Source organism: Ranitomeya imitator, chromosome 8, assembly GCF_032444005.1.
Source record: "Ranitomeya imitator isolate aRanImi1 chromosome 8, aRanImi1.pri, whole genome shotgun sequence".
Lineage (NCBI taxonomy): Eukaryota > Metazoa > Chordata > Amphibia > Anura > Dendrobatidae > Ranitomeya > Ranitomeya imitator.
Window position 1 is genome coordinate 169,563,468 of NC_091289.1, and position 17,305 is coordinate 169,580,772.

The following is a 17,305-nucleotide window of genomic DNA, read 5'->3' on the forward strand; positions in this document are numbered from 1 at the left end:
TGAGTTGCAACCATCAAACACCATACCTACTGTAAAGCATGGTGGTGGAAACATCATGCTTTGGGGCTGTTTCTCTGCAAAGGGGCCAGGACAACTGATCCGGGTACATGAAAGAATGAATGGGGCCATGTATCGTGAGATTTTGAGTGCAAACCTCCTTCCATCAGCAAGGGCTTTGAAGATGAAACGTGGCTGGGTCTTTCAACATGACAATAATCCAAAGCACACCGCCAGGGCAACGAAGGAGTGGCTTCGTAAGAAGCATTTCAAGGTCCTGGAGTGGCCTAGCCAGTCTCCAGATCTCAACCCTATAGAAAACCTTTGGAGGGAGTTGAAAGTCCGTGTTGCCAAGCAAAAAGCCAAAAACATCACTGCTCTAGAGGAGATCTGCATGAAGGAATGGGCCAACATACCAACAACAGTGTGTGACAACCTTGTGAAGACTTACAGAAAAAGGTTTGACCTCTGTCATTGCCAACAAAGGATATATTACAAAGTATTGAGATGAAATTTTGTTTCTGACCAAATACTTATTTTCCACCATAATATGCAAATAAAATGATAAAAAAACAGACAATGTGATTTTCTGGATTTTTTTTTCTCAGTTTGTCTCCCATAGTTGAGGTCTACCTATGATGTAAATTACAGACGCCTCTCATCTTTTTAAGTGGTGGAACTTGCACTATTGCTGACTGACTAAATACTTTTTTGCCCCACTGTATATATTCAGTGCGTTCTGCCAACCCTAACAGATATACTGCATATGCAGCTGCATAGGAACCCAACTAATAGTCGGTTTCATTTATATACAGTCTCTCACCGTCCTTTTTGCTGTGTGTGTTTTGACTTCTCTCTCCTCAAATAACATGGGGAAGAGCCCTCCTCTGAAAATGTGAGCGTTTTCAGTAGATTCTTCTATATATTTAATTAATTTGATTTTACTTCAGCCTTAAACAGGATTCAAACTCAAGACATGTAGCAAGGAAAGCAGTAACATTAACAGTGACAGGCTCATTGTTATATATATCAGAATTTTCTCTACCTAAAGATCTAAATGGTTTTCTTCTATGTAGGAATTTTATACTGGTACATATTAATAAGTTAATAATAAATTGGTGGGATTACCTCTAAAAATTATATGTCTAAAGCATATAATAAAACATTATGGGCCAAGAAATCAGGGGATTAGGTTCATCTTTAAATCAGTAAATAACAATACCGATAGATAAAAATATACTTAGGTGAGAGGAGAGACAGAGACTTCTGATGACCATAAATACTTACACGCTACAGAAGAGAGAGAGTAGCCAACTAATCATCAGAGCTTACACCTTACAGGAGAGTGAGGACCTCGCTGACTATAAGAGCTTACAGTCTACGAAAAAGAAAGAGGACCCCAATGATAATTAGAGCTTACACTCCACAGGAGAGAGAGGACCCTGCTGACCATAATAAAGGTACCGTCACACTAAACGATATCATTAGCGATCCGTGACGTTGCAGCGTCCTGGCTAGCGATATCATTCAGTTTGACACAGAGCAGCGATCAGGATCCTGCTGTGATGTCGTTGGTTGCTGCAGAAAGTCCAGCACTTTATTTCGTCGCTGGACTTCCTGCTGACATCGCTGAATCGGCATGTGTGACGCCGATTCAGCGATGTCTTCGCTGGTAACCAGGGTAAACATCGGGTTACTAAGCGCAGGGCCACGCTTAGTAACCCGATGTTTACCCTGGTTACCAGCGTAAAAGTAAAAAAAAAAAAACACTACATACTTACCTTCCGCTGTCTGTCCCTCGGCGCTCTGCTTCTCTGCCCTGTGTAAGCACAGCGGCCGGAAAGCAGAGCGGTGACGTCACCGCTGTGCTTTCCGGCCGCTGTGCTTACACAGGGCAGAGAAGCAGAGCGCCGAGGGACAGACAGCGGAAGGTAAGTATGTAGTGTTTTTTTTTACTTTTACGCTGGTAACCAGGGTAAACATCGGGTTACTAAGCGTGGCCCTGCGCTTAGTAACCCGATGTTTACCCTGGTTACCGGGGACTTCGGGATCGTTGGTCGCTGGAGAGCTGTCTGTGTGACAGCTCTCCAGCGACCAAACAGCGACGCTGCAGCGATCCGGATCGTTGTCGGTATCGCTGCAGCGTCGCTTAGTGTGACGGTACCTTAACACTCTACAGCAGAAAGAGGACCCTGCTGATAAGAGCTTACACTCTGGAGGAGGGAGAAGTAGAGAGGACCCCGCTGATCGTAAGAGCTTACACTCTACAAAAAAAAGAAGTAAAGGACCCTGCTGACCTTAAGAGTTACATTCTACGGAAGAGAGAGGCTTAACCAGTGACTCTGAAGATGGAAAATGACTGTAGTACAATCTGTGCTTTAATGGGAACAGTTGATCTGTGATGACACAGGTGATGACCATCATTGTACAAGGTCTGATAATCTGCTAGATGTCATAGCTGCAGGGTATTATGGGAGGCACACATGACAACACAAAAGTGTGGGAAATGGTGCTGGGCACATTTTTTTGTTCAAATTGAATCTCAGTATTTGCATTAGCGTGAAGCCACAAATCTCAGGAAATTTTACTTGAATTCCATCCTCCGGGGATTGATCTGCGCATCTCTAGTAGAGAGGGAGATATTTGTACCATTTGTACAAAACGATGACCCTCCGTACTACTAGAAGTCACGTTGGTGGAGTTGCTCAAATTTTTTTCTCTAGCCTCACTGACTAAAAACTTTATACTAGTTGTACTATAGCTCGAATCTTTAAAAAGCTATGCTACTCTTGGGATCGTCATTCTCTTCATACAAGATTATTTCTTAGAAGTCATCTCTTAAATTTACACATTTGGTTCCCTATTTATTGAGAAACGCGTTAGTCGGCACATTGTCCCACAAGTCTACCTAATGCTAATATTCCAGTTTTATTTATTACAACTCTTGAGTAGTTTCCTAAAATGGAACTAAAATGATCTTCCAATCCACTGAAGATAAATATCTCACACTTTATAAGAATCTCCTGCTTGAAGGTGTCATCATGTGATAGATTGGATGTTCTCTCTGGGAAGGTTCTCTCCTCTGGGGGAAATAAAAATTCCTGGTGTTATTTTCCAGCTCTATGAGGTTTAACAACCAACTAATATTTATTCCTATCTGCTAAACATTTCACTACCGTCTCTCACGGAAAATATTTAGAATGGCCTGGTATTTCTCGTAACGATATTGATTTGAGTCTCATTGAAATTACTTTATTTTTTTAAAGCTAAGCCTGCTCTGAATAGGTAATTGTTTGCAAACAGAATAAGGAGATTTACTAAGTACATTTGTATTATTAGGTTTTTAACTGTTTCCTGAAGCAAGAAATGCAAAGTCAAGGACAAATCCTAGGGTTGAATATCCGTTTCACACATACTGTACGTTATGCACAAACCACATCTTGTTCAGGGCTTTTTGGATACTTTTATACCATCTAAGATTTTGAAAGCAGGTGGCCAACTGTTACAACATAGGATTCGTCTGTGGGTAGAGGTTTCAACACAATGGTTCTGAAAGATCTAGCTGAAGACCAACCGTTTAGGACCTAAGGCTAAGTTTACACTGTTGTTTAGAGAACTTTGTGCCAGAAAGACCCCAATGAAAATAAAGGAGTCGGTAAGATTTCCAAATGCTGCTGAAGTTACTCATCCAGTAGAGTTGAAGGAATTTTCAATGAAGTCTCGGAAGTCTCTAGAAAGTTTTCACAAGCGTGAACCTTGCCTAACTATGGAAGCATTGGTTCACCACTAGGATCATTGTTGTTGATGATTACAATAATACATTCAAATAATTAAGTGCCTACAACAAAGTATATGCTGCAATAAAAAGTCTTTTGGCCTATAGTAATGCAAATTGTAGAAATATATATATATATTTAAGGGATTATCCAGGACTTAAATATTGATGACTTATCCTTAGTGAAAGGCTGACAGCTGGCTCTCTCACCAATCAGTAGTGCCCGCAACAGCCAAATGTTAACAGTGGGTGACATTCCTCAGTACATTATTTGTACACAATTTTATGACATTTGACTCTTTGGTTTCGGGCTCCAATCTAAGGGTACCGTCACACAGTGGCATTTTGATCGCTACGACGGCACGATTCGTGACGTTCCAGCGATATAGTTACGATCTCGCAGTGTCTGACACGCTCCTGCGATCAGGGACCCCGCTGAGAATCGTACGTCGTAGCAGATCGTTTGAAACTTTCTTTCGTCTTCTAGTGTCCCGCTGTGGCGGCATGATCGCATGGTGTAACAAAGGTGTGCACGATATTGTATACGATGTGCGCATATTAACCAACGGCTTCTACATCGCACATACGTCATGAAATTATCGCTCCAGCGTCGTACATTGCAACGTGTGACAGCAGTCTACGACGCTGGAGCGATATTGTTACGATGCTGGAGCGTCACGGATCGTGCCGTCGTAGCGATCAAAATGCCACTGTGTGACGGTACCCTAACATTGGAAAGTATACTAACCTGCTTTAAAAAGTTGGCCATGCACAGTTCTCATTAAGGTGTGACTCTTGATAAGTACGGAGTGTCAAAATTTAAGTAAGTACATGAAAGCATTGGCGCAAATTATGACATTTTTTATAAATGTGGGCCACTGTTAAAATAAGTGATCTAACCATTCTTCAGGTGGCTTCACACTGGAAGCCACTCACTATATTATACATACAAGGAAATAAAAGCCAGTGGCAAAACTACCGCAAGATATAGCTGAAAAAACGCTTTGGGAAAAAAAAAGTTTGGTGATTATGCTCATAATGTGTACACGCCCTTGATGTGGTGTTCTCTTACATTTTTTCCAGAGCTGTATGTGTATGTGCCCCTGGAAAATTGCTAAATTTTAGAGATGATCACATTGGGCAAAATTCAAATTCGCGTGTTCGCACATTTTTTCCTGGAACATTTGATTAGAATTAACATAGTAACATAGTAACATAGTTAGTAAGGCCGAAAAAAGACATTTGTCCATCCAGTTCAGCCTATATTCCATCATAATAAATACCCAGATCTACGTCCTTCTACAGAACCTAATAATTGTATGATACAATATTGTTCTGCTCCAGGAAGACATCCAGGCCTCTCTTGAACCCCTCGACTGAGTTCGCCATCACCACCTCCTCAGGCAAGCAATTCCAGATTCTCACTGCCCTAACAGTAAAGAATCCTCTTCTATGTTGGTGGAAAAACCTTCTCTCCTCCAGACGCAAAGAATGCCCCCTTGTGCCCGTCACCTTCCTTGGTATAAACAGATCCTCAGCGAGATATTTGTATTGTCCCCTTATATACTTATACATGGTTATTAGATCGCCCCTCAGTCGTCTTTTTTCTAGACTAAATAATCCTAATTTCGCTAATCTATCTGGGTATTGTAGTTCTCCCATCCCCTTTATTAATTTTGTTGCCCTCCTTTGTACTCTCTCTAGTTCCATTATATCCTTCCTGAGCACCGGTGCCCAAAACTGGACACAGTACTCCATGTGCGGTCTAACTAGGGATTTGTACAGAGGCAGTATAATGCTCTCATCATGTGTATCCAGACCTCTTTTAATGCACCCCATGATCCTGTTTGCCTTGGCAGCTGCTGCCTGGCACTGGCTGCTCCAGGTAAGTTTATCATTAACTAGGATCCCCAAGTCCTTCTCCCTGTCAGATTTACCCAGTGGTTTCCCGTTCAGTGTGTAATGGTGATATTGATTCCCTCTTCCCATGTGTATAACCTTACATTTATCATTGTTAAACCTCATCTGCCACCTTTCAGCCCAAGTTTCCAACTTATCCAGATCCATCTGTAGCAGAATACTATCTTCTCTTGTATTAACTGCTTTACATAGTTTTGTATCATCTGCAAATATCGATATTTTACTGTGTAAACCTTCTACCAGATCATTAATGAATATGTTGAAGAGAACAGGTCCCAATACTGACCCCTGCGGTACCCCACTTGTCACAGCGACCCAGTTAGAGACTATACCATTTATAACCACCCTCTGCTTTCTATCACTAAGCCAGTTACTAACCCATTTACACACATTTTCCCCCAGACCAAGCATTCTCATTTTGTGTACCAACCTCTTGTGCGGCACGGTATCAAACGCTTTGGAAAAATCGAGATATACCACGTCCAATGACTCACCGTGGTCCAGTCTATAGCTTACCTCTTCATAAAAACTGATTAGATTGGTTTGACAGGAGCGATTTCTCATAAACCCATGCTGATATGGAGTTAAACAGTTATTCTCATTGAGATAATCCAGAATAACATCCCTCAGAAATCCTTCAAATATTTTACCAACAATAGAGGTTAGACTTACTGGCCTATAATTTCCAGGTTCACTTTTAGAGCCCTTTTTGAATATTGGCACCACATTTGCTATGCGCCAGTCCTGCGGAACAGACCCTGTCGCTATAGAGTCACTAAAAATAAGAAATAATGGTTTATCTATTACATTACTTAGTTCTCTTAGTACTCGTGGGTGTATGCCATCCGGACCCGGAGATTTATCTATTTTAATCTTATTTAGCCGGTTTCGCACCTCTTCTTGGGTTAGATTGGTGACCCTTAATATAGGGTTTTCATTGTTTCTTGGGATTTCACCTAGCATTTCATTTTCCACCGTGAATACCGTGGAGAAGAAGGTGTTTAATATGTTAGCTTTTTCCTCGTCATCTACAACCATTCTTTCCTCACTATTTTTTAAGGGGCCTACATTTTCAGTTTTTATTCTTTTACTATTGATATAGTTGAAGAACAGTTTGGGATTAGTTTTACTCTCCTTAGCAATGTGCTTCTCTGTTTCCTTTTTGGCAGCTTTAATTAGTTTTTTAGATAAAGTATTTTTCTCCCTATAGTTTTTTAGAGCTTCAATGGTGCCATCCTGCTTTAGTAGTGCAAATGCTTTCTTTTTACTGTTAATTGCCTGTCTTACTTCTTTGTTTAGCCACATTGGGTTTTTCCTATTTCTAGTCCTTTTATTCCCACAAGGTATAAACCGCTTACACTGCCTATTTAGGATGTTCTTAAACATTTCCCATTTATTATCTGCATTCTCATTTCTGAGGATATTGTCCCAGTCTACCAGATTAAGGGCATCTCTAAGCTGTTCAAACTTTGCCTTCCTAAAGTTCAATGTTTTTGTGACTCCCTGACAAGTCCCCCTAGTGAAAGACAGGTGAAACTGCACAATAGTGTGGTCGCTATTTCCTAAATGCCCAACCACCTGCAGATTTGTTATTCTGTCAGGTCTATTAGATAGTATTAGGTCTAAAAGTGCTGCTCCTCTGGTTGGATTCTGCACCAATTGTGAAAGATAATTTTTCTTGGTTATTAGCAGAAACCTGTTGCCTTTATGGGTTTCACAGGTTTCTGTTTCCCAGTTAATATCCGGGTAGTTAAAGTCCCCCATAACCAGGACCTCATTATGGGTTGCAGCTTCATCTATCTGCTTTAGAAGTAGACTTTCCATGCTTTCTGTTATATTTGGGGGTTTGTAACAGACCCCAATGAGAATTTTGTTACCATTTTTCCCTCCATGAATTTCAACCCATATGGACTCGACATCCTCATTCCCTTCGCTAATATCCTCCCTTAAAGTGGACTTTAGACAAGACTTTACATAGAGACAAACCCCTCCTCCTCTCCGATTTTTACGATCCTTTCTAAACAGACTGTAACCCTGTAAGTTAACTGCCCAGTCATAGCTTTCATCTAACCATGTCTCGGTTATTCCCACTATGTCAAAGTTACCTGTAGATATTTCTGCTTCTAGTTCTTCCATCTTGTTTGTCAGGCTTCTGGCGTTTGCGAGCATGCAGTTTAGAGGATTTTGTTTTGTTCCAATCTCCTCACTGTGGATTGTTTTAGAAATGTTCTTACCTCCCTTCTGAGTATGTTTTCCTGGGTCGTCTTTGTTCGAGTCTAATGTTTTTCTTCCCGTCCCCTCTTCTTCTAGTTTAACGCCCTCCTGATGAGTGTAGCGAGTCTTCTGGCGAATGTGTGTTTCCCAGGTTTGTTGAGGTGTAGTCCGTCTCTGGCGAGGAGTCCATCATACCAGTAATTCACACCGTGGTCCAGGAATCCAAATCCTTGTTGTCTGCACCATCGTCTTAGCCAGTTGTTTGCATCAAGGATCCTGTTCCATCTCCTGGTGCCATGCCCGTCTACTGGAAGGATAGAAGAAAAAACTACCTGTGCATCCAGTTCCTTTACTTTCTTCCCCAACTCTTCAAAGTCCTTGCAGATTGTCGGTAGGTCCTTCCTTGCCGTGTCATTGGTGCCAACATGTATCAGAAGAAATGGGTGGACGTCCTTGGAGCTGAAGAGCTTTGGTATCCTATCGGTCACATCCTTGATCATCGCACCTGGAAGGCAGCATACTTCTCTTGCAGTTATGTCCGGTCTGCAGATGGCTGCTTCGGTGCCTCTCAGTAGTGAGTCTCCCACCACCACCACTCTTCGTTGCTTCTTGGCTGTACTTTTTGCTGTCACTTGTTGCTGTGTGCCCTTTTCTTTTTTGCTTGCTGGTATTGCTTCATTCTTAGGTGTGCCATCTTCATCCTCTACAAAGATTTGATATCGGTTCTTCAGTTGTGTGGTTGGTGATTTCTCCATGGTCTTCTTGCTTCTTTTGGTCACATGCTTCCACTCATCTGCTTTTGGAGGTTCTCTGACACTTTTTGCACCTTCTGTGACCAGTAGAGATGCTTCTGTTCTGTCTAGAAAGTCTTCATTCTCTTTGATGAGTTTCAAAGTTGCTATTCTTTCTTCCAGACCCCGCACCTTTTCTTCTAAAAGGGCCACTAGTCTACACTTCTGACAGGTGAAATTGGATTCTTCTTCTGGTCGATCTGTGAACATGTAGCACATGCTGCAGCTCACCATGTAGGTTGTCACATCTGCCATGTTGCTCCTAGATCCTGCTGACTTGCTGTGTGTTTTCCTTCTTGTGTAATCTACTCAGCCAAGCTCTCTTGCAATAATGTCCTACAGGCAAAAATTTGGTTTGGTGATGCTTTCGAAGCAGCTGGTCCCGGCTGTACCCAACGATCTTCTAGCTTAGGGAGACTTCGCTTCTCCCAGAAGGCACCTGGAATATGCAAATTAGCCTCCTGAAGCTTGAATCCCTGGTTTGGTGATGCTTTCGAAGCAGCTGGTCCCGGCTGTACCCAACGATCTTCTAGCTTAGGGAGACTTCGCTTCTCCCAGAAGGCACCTGGAATATGCAAATTAGCCTCCTGAAGCTTGAATCCCTGGTTTGGTGATGCTTTCGAAGCAGCTGGTCCCGGCTGTACCCAACGATCTTCTAGCTTAGGGAGACTTCGCTTCTCCCAGAAGGCACCTGGAATATGCAAATTAGCCTCCTGAAGCTTGAATCCCTGGTTTGGTGATGCTTTCGAAGCAGCTGGTCCCGGCTGTACCCAACGATCTTCTAGCTTAGGGAGACTTCGCTTCTCCCAGAAGGCACCTGGAATATGCAAATTAGCCTCCTGAAGCTTGAATCCCTGGTTTGGTGATGCTTTCGAAGCAGCTGGTCCCGGCTGTACCCAACGATCTTCTAGCTTAGGGAGACTTCGCTTCTCCCAGAAGGCACCTGGAATATGCAAATTAGCCTCCTGAAGCTTGAATCCCTGGTTTGGTGATGCTTTCGAAGCAGCTGGTCCCGGCTGTACCCAACGATCTTCTAGCTTAGGGAGACTTCGCTTCTCCCAGAAGGCACCTGGAATATGCAAATTAGCCTCCTGAAGCTTGAATCCCTGGTTTGGTGATGCTTTCGAAGCAGCTGGTCCCGGCTGTACCCAACGATCTTCTAGCTTAGGGAGACTTCGCTTCTCCCAGAAGGCACCTGGAATATGCAAATTAGCCTCCTGAAGCTTGAATCCCTGGTTTGGTGATGCTTTCGAAGCAGCTGGTCCCGGCTGTACCCAACGATCTTCTAGCTTAGGGAGACTTCGCTTCTCCCAGAAGGCACCTGGAATATGCAAATTAGCCTCCTGAAGCTTGAATCCCTGGTTTGGTGATGCTTTCGAAGCAGCTGGTCCCGGCTGTACCCAACGATCTTCTAGCTTAGGGAGACTTCGCTTCTCCCAGAAGGCACCTGGAATATGCAAATTAGCCTCCTGAAGCTTGAATCCCTGGTTTGGTGATGCTTTCGAAGCAGCTGGTCCCGGCTGTACCCAACGATCTTCTAGCTTAGGGAGACTTCGCTTCTCCCAGAAGGCACCTGGAATATGCAAATTAGCCTCCTGAAGCTTGAATCCCTGGTTTGGTGATGCTTTCGAAGCAGCTGGTCCCGGCTGTACCCAACGATCTTCTAGCTTAGGGAGACTTCGCTTCTCCCAGAAGGCACCTGGAATATGCAAATTAGCCTCCTGAAGCTTGAATCCCTGGTTTGGTGATGCTTTCGAAGCAGCTGGTCCCGGCTGTACCCAACGATCTTCTAGCTTAGGGAGACTTCGCTTCTCCCAGAAGGCACCTGGAATATGCAAATTAGCCTCCTGAAGCTTGAATCCCTGGTTTGGTGATGCTTTCGAAGCAGCTGGTCCCGGCTGTACCCAACGATCTTCTAGCTTAGGGAGACTTCGCTTCTCCCAGAAGGCACCTGGAATATGCAAATTAGCCTCCTGAAGCTTGAATCCCTGGTTTGGTGATGCTTTCGAAGCAGCTGGTCCCGGCTGTACCCAACGATCTTCTAGCTTAGGGAGACTTCGCTTCTCCCAGAAGGCACCTGGAATATGCAAATTAGCCTCCTGAAGCTTGAATCCCTGGTTTGGTGATGCTTTCGAAGCAGCTGGTCCCGGCTGTACCCAACGATCTTCTAGCTTAGGGAGACTTCGCTTCTCCCAGAAGGCACCTGGAATATGCAAATTAGCCTCCTGAAGCTTGAATCCCTGGTTTGGTGATGCTTTCGAAGCAGCTGGTCCCGGCTGTACCCAACGATCTTCTAGCTTAGGGAGACTTCGCTTCTCCCAGAAGGCACCTGGAATATGCAAATTAGCCTCCTGAAGCTTGAATCCCTGGTTTGGTGATGCTTTCGAAGCAGCTGGTCCCGGCTGTACCCAACGATCTTCTAGCTTAGGGAGACTTCGCTTCTCCCAGAAGGCACCTGGAATATGCAAATTAGCCTCCTGAAGCTTGAATCCCTGGTTTGGTGATGCTTTCGAAGCAGCTGGTCCCGGCTGTACCCAACGATCTTCTAGCTTAGGGAGACTTCGCTTCTCCCAGAAGGCACCTGGAATATGCAAATTAGCCTCCTGAAGCTTGAATCCCTGGTTTGGTGATGCTTTCGAAGCAGCTGGTCCCGGCTGTACCCAACGATCTTCTAGCTTAGGGAGACTTCGCTTCTCCCAGAAGGCACCTGGAATATGCAAATTAGCCTCCTGAAGCTTGAATCCCTGGTTTGGTGATGCTTTCGAAGCAGCTGGTCCCGGCTGTACCCAAAGATCTTCTAGCTTAGGGAGACTTCGCTTCTCCCAGAAGGCACCTGGAATATGCAAATTAGCCTCCTGAAGCTTGAATCCCTGGTTGAAGAACAATGTAGTTCTTCAAAATAATAGTAGTTCTTCAAAATCCCATTGAAGAACAATGTAGTTCTTCAAAATAAAATGAGGAAAATGAAAAGCCCATCCTCGAATACCAGTTTAGATCTAGAACATTTAATATGAGTCTAAAAGGCCCAAGACCATATGTAAACTTGTGATGGCACTGGGTGAAAGGGGAAATGTTATTAATTGGCATTTACTAAGAAATTAAGTTACAGCACAGATCTTGTTAAGCGCTTTACTTAAAGGAATGTAAGATAAACAGAAATTGTCCTTATCACCCCAAGCTAGGCTGAGTGAAGAATAATGCTAGTGATTAAGAAGACTTGAACTTAAGAATAGAGAAAGAGCAGATGTAATGGGCAAAGGGTCTTGATTCTTGCCCTACAACACCATTCTTCTAAGAGAGAACATAGATGTGTTTGAAATTGCCCGACCACTTGAGAATTCACATCATTCTGAATTATTAATTTTCAGCAATTATCGCTGAGTAATAAAAAATACACATCATCTTCCAGTGTCATCACTTAAAATCTCTGCATTTACATGGTCCTCACACCCAATGGTTTTGATGGGAATTGCCGCTTGGTGATGCTTCTGCTGACATTTCCCAATAATGTATTGAACTTTTGTCATGAGAACTTGGAATCCTTAAAAGTTGTTGACCCCTTTTACATGGAAAAAAAATTATTTGCACGTTAATGACATTTTATTATCTAAAATGTAACCAATAAGTTTTAATCTGCAAACTTCATTTCTTCATCCATTTATCAACCCCTAATATTGAATTTTGTGCATGAACCAAGTTTCACTCTTGTAGGAGTTTCCCTCCCAGTAATATAGGTTGGATATCATATCTGTCTGTATTTATCTCCAGAACTTCACTTATTTCCTCTCCATTTGCTTTCCTCTTGTTGAATAGCTTTGTCTTTTCTGCTCTACAAATTTTTTTTAGATACATACCCCCTTTCAGCACTGTTAATTTGTGAAAAACCATTATTTCCCTCCCTGCTGCTATCGCAGAGGACTCATGTAGACATCCATGCAAATCGGTCCAAGATCAGGCCGCAATGCATGGACTAGCCACGGCTCTCTGACCCAAGTGTCACAGCCCCATAGAAATACATGAAACTTTCACACTAGGGTCAGGAGACCGGTGGCCAGTCCGTGCATTAGCGGCCCGTGCGCGCCCTAATTTGCTCGGACATCTGCATGAGCCCTCACACTGAGTGAACGGATTGGGAGAGCAAAGAGCTGTTAAGAGCAAGAACTCTAGCAAATTTGATCTTTTTTTGAAGGTTATTCAAATAGATAAAGTATTTACATAGGCTGCACAGCAGATCAATGGTAGAACATTTTTAATGAAGACCATTAAGAAAATTGCTTAACTTAATTTAGAAAACAAAGGAACAATAACAAAATTAGCAAGTTGGATACAACATTAATTGTATTTTTCACAGCATTTAAAATTAGAACAAGTAGAAAAAAAAAGCAACCACATGACCCAGAAATTATGTGTTCACCATATTCCTTCTTTAACCCTTTCAAACTATAATACACCTAGTGCTATCCCTTCTTAGAGCCTAAACGCTCCTTGAGGTCTAATGCTTCTTTATCTGCATACCAGTCTTTTAGGAACCGGCCATTTTAATACTGAAGATCAAACTATTGTAGTATTTTCTTTGGTGTTAACACAAGTTTGGGACATGGGTAGAAACATCTCTTCAGAAATGTAAAACCCTGGGGTATTCATCTACATACCACACAGTACAGTGAGCGCCATCATTGCAGTCGTTAACTGTAGAGAAAAATACAGGTTATGTTTTCCAATACAGGGGACCACAAGGTGCACTCTTTTACAGCCTGATGAAGGCTATGGCACCCTTGACATCAACTCATGCAGTCTTACTACTATGTATAAGAGCAAAGCTTCAGTAAAATCTATTTGGATACCATCATGTCAGATACCGGTGTAGTCATACATAAGGGGAAATAAGAGGTTTCCATGTTCTCTTGGGAATCATGATATTGTTTTCTTGCAATTCCTAGCACGCGATCAGCCTTTTCTAATTGAGCATTAGAGTCCTTGAAATTGCAATTTGTCTCAGATTCCCATCACTGTATCATAAGACTTGCCTCAAAACACAAACCAATAACTCTGTCCCCTTTGTTCATTTTCCTATAGTAAGATGGATTGCCATAGTTGCATATTCGTGCTTGGCTTTTGTAATTGTGTCAGCCCAAGAAAACAAATTGTTGTTCATCTTGAAGTTAACACAGCTATATATTCAACTCCTTTAATGTCATTTACACTGTCTGCCACACACTTAATGGGTATGAATAATACATGTAGAGACTTGAGGAAAAACTCCTTTAAAATACTTTGTCAGTAATAAACAGGTAATGGTACTAATTTACGAAATTGTTCTAAGCAGTGAGGCAATTTTGCTTCCACCTCCATACGAGGACATGGAGGAGGTGCTGAAGTTGGGCACCCGCTACTGAAAAAAATGCCAATATGTGTTACCAAGAGAGAACAGTACTGTAAGCCAGAATTTTCTGGATGAAACTCGCTATCCACATCAAGGGACAACAAAGCACCTTGAGTCTTTGAAAAACAGACACAGGTATGGAAAGCAGTGCCGTGCAGAGATTTGTAGAGTGGTTTGGCTCAAAGCCCCAAGTACATTTACCCTTTGTTTTCAGGGTTTCAAACAAAAATACACAGAAACTCCATCAATCCTTTTCCTAGTAACCCAAAAAATCTACCGTAGGCTTGAGAAATGGTCTCGAAGGACGGCATCCCGAAGTCATGAAATCCTGCAATTTAAACTGCACGTTGTTTCAATAGCAATTCGTAAAATATAAGGTTATTATGAAAATTTCTCCAATTTGCTGAGCAAGTGATCTGATAATGACATGGGAGGCTGCCAAGGAAATTAATATTCTCAGTAGTTTCCATTCTTGACTCTACACTGAAGTTGATTAGAGGCTGCAATTTGTGATGGAACTTAGATCTTAAAAATTCTGAGTGCTTTGTAAAAACTCTCAAAACTTGACTATGAACAAACTCAGTTGACTTGGATTTTTGGTCTTTTTGGCTGCAGTGGTGCTACCTCTACTGTTCAGGGTGTATTTACAATGTAGGCTATTCCATGTTTTTTTTTTTAATGGGCTGAAGACACTTGACTAGAGATGAGAGAATTGATTCTTGAGACTCCAGTCCATCATTCAGGTCAGTAATCTGTGGCCATTGAACGGGAGCTATGCGAGTCTTCTTACTATCTGGCATTCTTGACTACACTGATGTTGATTGGAGGCTGCAGTTTGTGATGGGATTTAGATCTTAAAAATGTTGAGTGCTTTGTTAAATCTCACAAAACTTTAGTTACATTGGATTTTTAGTCTTTGTGGTCTCAGTGGTGCTACTTTTACTGTTTAGGGTTACTTACAATTTAGTCTATTCCATGTTTTTTTTTTACAGGTTGACGACACCTGACCAGAGATGAGAGAATCGATTTTTGGGACTCCACAGGTCAGTAATCAGTCTGTGACCATTGAACTGACCTATATGAATCTTCTAGCAATCTGACATTTTTAGCTCTTCTATTGATTAGCCATGCAGGAGCGACGTCATCATTGTGTTGTGACGCACAATCGAGGTAGTGCCAACCTGGCTTATAAAAAAAGAGCTAGAAATGCCGGATGAGAAGGACATTCACATTGCTTCTGTTCAAAGGTTGCAGATTACTAACATGGCCGATGGACTGGAGTCCTGCAAATCGATTCTTCCATTTCTACACTTCACCCTCAGTTTAATATGGGATGTAGCTACTGATGGAATCCGACTGCCATTTAATATGCACAGATGTGGGAATTATAGATTGGGCATGTTGAACTTCAATGCCCTGTGCTGCTGTTCTCCTGAAGGATAGGACATGTGGAAGCAGCCTATTTCACTCTTAATGCATCACAGAAAAAGAAACATCCTTACCAACGCCAGGTTAGATTATCAATGCGCTAGCAGCAGAACTGCCCCGTCTTTATCATTCGGGGAGTCTGCTGCACTCTGCTTGTGCATTGGTAATCTGACCTGTTTTTTTGTAAGGTGGTTTCTTTTCTGTGATGTTTTTTGAACTTATGTCTTTTTTGTGAGCAATTTCACTCTTGTTATACAAACACATGCACACTCAACCATGCTGAGCATGCATGGGGCGTTCACTAAGAATAACTAAAGTGTTTGATCAACGGTTACAGGAAATGCATACCACCTTTTCTACCATGTCCTCTTCTAAATTCTCCTAACAACTTATGTCATTGAAGACAGCTACACAGACAAATGAGATAAATTAAAAAAAAATAGATATTTGCTGAAAATAACCAATCCTACAATTACTATGTACATCACTGGGGAATGCCGCATTGAGGGTCAGCTCCTGATGCATTACCTAGGTTTGCTAGCTATATTCACTCTATATCAGCATTAAATATTATTTTGCTATGTAAAATTGGATTTGTGTAGAACTCCTGCACAACAAGACCATGAATTACTAGCCGTCGATACCAACTATCATGTAGCAGGCACTTCAATGGATAAACAGCCTGCCAGGTTTGCCTAAATCACTAGGTTCTCACCGGGCATGGACGCAATGTGCTGCATTCTTGTCCAGCATTTGGCATCCTCCAATGAATTGTAAAGCAGCGACAACAAGCTTTGTTCGCAGCTTTCCCAGTATGTTCTTAATCAAACCTGTTTCTGATTTAACTGCTCTTTATGCAAATCAGCTCATTTGCATTTGCTAACTTGATAACATTTCTGAATGTAATGACTTGAGTTGATGCTTGATTGAATCAGCTCCGATTACCAGGAACCGGCTAATTAAATGATTTAACTACAAACTGCTTAATTGATTCCATCTCATAACCTGATGGACTTGGGGTTGCAAGAATCCTCCTTCATGGTTGGCTGAGCCAAGGGGGGTTGGTGTGACAGCTGAGCTGCGGGGACTGTTGTATTCTCTAGCAGCTCCTAGTACATATGTAACCTGTACCATTGACAAGTCAGCCGTGAAATCTTGTAATACTCCGAAATACACTATGACAACTTTGAATTATTTGGAACATCTGGGTTATTTTGCCTTGTACTGTAATAAGCTGTGTGTTTTGTGGTCTGCTCACGTCTGTGTGCCTGAGGAATTCTTACAATGTCATTTATTACTAAAATTGTTTTTTTTTTTAAATGAAAACAAGGTCTCAGTGTATGGTTGTAGCCATGTGATCATTGTTACACCAGGTCAATAGGACCAAAGTGAAGAGAACTGCTCGATTGTATTCAAATAATATAAAAGTGTCAGTGTTGTACGCAAAGAGACAGCCACCATTCTGTTAGGCTCTCCTGGTGAAGTGGATCCTTCAGGCCTAAGGTTTGGGTGGGCACATGGTGTAGCAGACAGGTGAGGCATGCATGACAGATAGCAGTGGTACTGGAAGCCACAGGCAGGCAGCTGAGGTACTGGAAGGCATAAGCAAACAAGAGATTGAAAGATTGGAAGCTACAGGCAGCCAGAAGACTTCCTGGACACCACAGACAGGGAACTGTGCACAGACAAACTAAAAGTCTTAATACCAAGACACAGTGGTGTGTTTTGGTGAGCCTTGTATAGGCACATGTAAATGACCACAAGGGATCACGCTGGGCCATCTGCAAAGCTCGACAT

At 42.3% G+C, this 17,305-nt stretch overlaps 1 protein-coding gene across 1 annotated transcript in view; it reads left to right on the forward strand.

Annotated features, from left to right (window-relative positions):
* LOC138648241 (tenascin-R-like) overlaps window positions 1–17,305 on the forward strand; it is a 467,927-nt gene that overhangs the window by 112,930 nt on the left and 337,692 nt on the right. The gene's annotated exons all lie outside the window — the stretch shown is intronic.